General features: G+C 65.7%; 1 long non-coding RNA gene across 1 annotated transcript; it reads right to left on the bottom strand.

Moving 5' to 3' along the window:
• Window positions 1–1,667: 1,667 nt before the first annotated feature.
• LOC309452286 lies at window positions 1,668–2,699 on the bottom strand. Its single transcript, XR_014186517.1, has 2 exons — window positions 2,461–2,699; window positions 1,668–2,350 (listed from the first exon to the last, which is right to left on the bottom strand). It is a non-coding gene; the product is annotated as an uncharacterized lncRNA (long non-coding RNA).
• Window positions 2,700–2,826: the final 127 nt, after the last annotated feature.

Raw genomic sequence — 2,826 nt, 5'->3', positions numbered from 1 at the left:
CAGAGGACAGAGCTTAGGAAGGCTCGGTGCTTCTGGACTCTGACCCGCCACAGAATGTGCAATGGCTGTAGAAGTGGAAATACCGATTTTCTAAAGAGTGCTGTAGTGTTAAGAATGCAAACCGTGTTTGAGGAGACAGTGCTTTTTTGGCTCCAAGCCACTTCTATGGGTGTTGAAGCGTTTCCAGAAATCCTTCTTGCAACAACCTTCTTGTGAGTTAATGAGAAAATAGGGTGGGAGAAAAATCAGCACATAAACCAGCTGTGACACACAGCACTGAAAAGTCTCCACCGGACACTCCACGCACAAGAAAAAGCCCCATGGAAGGGTGGGCTGGCACAGCGGGGCCACCGGGCTGTCGGCAGCGGTTGTAGCGGCGGCAGCTCCAGGAAGCTGCCCGGCCGGAGAAGAAGGGACAGGGGGCGGGAAGAGTTTTCCCTCCAAGTCTCTCTCGGGAGCAGCCAAACCGCGGGACTCCCGCTCGTTCCCGCCTTTGCCGGAACACGGGGCGGGGCCGAGGAGCGACGGCTCTGCCATCCGCTCGTCGGGGCTGCTGGGCCGGTCTTTGCGGGAGGCGGTAGCGATTGGTCGGGTCTGTGTCCAGCATGGCGGCCAAGGCGAGCAGCAGCCCCTCTCAGCTGCTGCTGCTGCTGCTGCCGCTCGGTAACCGGCGCCGCGACGCTTCCGCGCTGTCCCGGTGCCCGGGCGGGGCTGCGCTGGGGTCCGTCTTGTGCCCGGCGGGCGGGCGGGGAGGGCGAGGCCGCTCGTGGGCACGCGTGGGTGGCGCGGCCGGCGCCGCCGCTTGGCGGGCAGCTGGAGCGGGGGCAGCGGGTGTGCCCGCCGGGTCCGGCGGTGTCGGCCGGTACGGGAAAATCCCGTAGAAGATGTTTCAGACTTGTGAGTATTATTTCTGCTTGTTGTTGATGTTTAATCTTTTGTTTGCTGGGGCAAAACTTGCTGTAAGATCTGTGAGCAAAACGTGGTTTTGGAATATTTGCCAGCTGAGTGGTGTCTCCCTTGGACTTCATCTCTAGGGGGTGATGGGTTCAGGGCAGCCGTGCCCTTCTCCCCCCCTCCCGCCTCTCCCCCCCTCCCGCCTCTCCCCCCCTCCCGCCTCTCCCCCCCTCCCGCCTCTCCCCTTCTCCCCCCCTCCCGCCTCTCCCCTTCTCCCCCCCTCCCGCCTCTCCCCTTCTCCCCCCCTCCCGCCTCTCCCCTTCTCCCCCCCTCCCGCCTCTCCCCTTCTCCCCCCCTCCCGCCTCTCCCCTTCTCCCCCCCTCCCGCCTCTCCCCTTCTCCCCCCCTCCCGCCTCTCCCCTTCTCCCCCCCTCCCGCCTCTCCCCTTCTCCCCCCCTCCCGCCTCTCCCCTTCTCCCCCCCTCCCGCCTCTCCCCTTCTCCCCCCCTCCCGCCTCTCCCCTTCTCCCCCCCTCCCGCCTCTCCCCTTCTCCCCCCCTCCCGCCTCTCCCCTTCTCCCCCCCTCCCGCCTCTCCCCTTCTCCCCCCCTCCCGCCTCTCCCCTTCTCCCCCCCTCCCGCCTCTCCCCTTCTCCCCCCCTCCCGCCTCTCCCCTTCTCCCCCCCTCCCGCCTCTCCCCTTCTCCCCCCCTCCCGCCTCTCCCCTTCTCCCCCCCTCCCGCCTCCAAAACACTTTCAAGGACACAAAACACAAGGGATACAAGTGTTTATTTTAATTTTATTTTCTCTTCTTGAAGGCTGGTTAGTTGGTTGCACTTCTTTAGCCTTCCTTAGCTTAGTTCTACGCTGTTCTAGCTAAGTGTAGGGCCGCCTCGTGGAGCAGCAGGCACCCAGCCCAAATGGCCCAAAGAAGCCGTGGCAAGGGGCCGTGCTCAGCGCTGCAGAGGAAGGCAAAAAACCCCCGGAGACGCTTGCTGTCCCACCTGGGGGAAAAAAAGCCTTCCTCCCCCCAGCTGCAGGGCACGAGAGCCCATCTTCCTGGTGCTTGAGCAGCAGGCAGGAACCGAGCCAAAAGGGCCCAGAGGAGCTCTGCAAAGTGGTCATGCTCCATGCTGCAGAGGAAGGCAAAAAACCCCCGGGGACCAGGGCCAATCTGCCCCGGGGGAAAATTCCTTCCTGACCCCAGTGCTGGCGATCGGCTGTTCCCTGAGCATGTGAGCCAGACCTGGCTCCTTGTCCCACAGGCTGCTCACGCCTCCCAGGACCTGCCCAAGCCCTCCCCTATCCTACCCTACCCTATCCTATCCTAGCCTAGCCTACCTTGAACTGGAGCCCTCTCCCGGCCTCGGGAGAGTGCCCAAACGCCTCCAGCGCTGTCCTCGGGTCTGCGGCGCTGTCCCCCGCTGTCTGGTGGCTCCCGAGGACTCCCGGTGTTCTGGGGCTGCCGAGCAGAAGATGGCAGCGAGTCTCCTCGCCTCTTCCCCAGGCCCCAGGGCAGAGGAGATGCCCCGGCATGAGGGCCGGGGGTGCGGGCTGGGAAGCCGGGCTCACCTGTGGCTCCAGAGCGGCTGCTGGTCCGGCCCATCCCCGGAGGTGGCTAGCGGCGGCTGCGGGGGCGGCGCCGCTTGCGGCCAGGCGCCTGTTTGGGGGCTCTGGGAGAGCCCCCGGCCGTCCTGCGGCGCTTCGGGCACCACGGCGCCGCAGGCAGTCCGGCCGTGCTGCTGGAGGGCCCCTGCAGCCCCGCCTGAGGCGGATCCACCTCCATCGCCTCCTCCTCCTCCTGCCGAGGCGGATCCACCTCCATGGGCTCCGCCTCTTCCCGGGGTGGGTCAACCTCCATTGGCTCCTCCTGCCTGTGGGCGGTGTTGCTGCTCCGGACAGGCAGCCGCCGTTGTTTGGGCGGCGGAGCCATCCCGG

The sequence above is a fragment of the Streptopelia decaocto genome (assembly GCF_964273445.1).
Source record: "Streptopelia decaocto genome assembly, contig: HAP1_SCAFFOLD_353, whole genome shotgun sequence".
NCBI lineage: Eukaryota > Metazoa > Chordata > Aves > Columbiformes > Columbidae > Streptopelia > Streptopelia decaocto.
The sequence above is the reverse complement of the archived record's forward strand: the minus strand, read 5'-3'. Positions and strand labels throughout refer to the sequence as shown.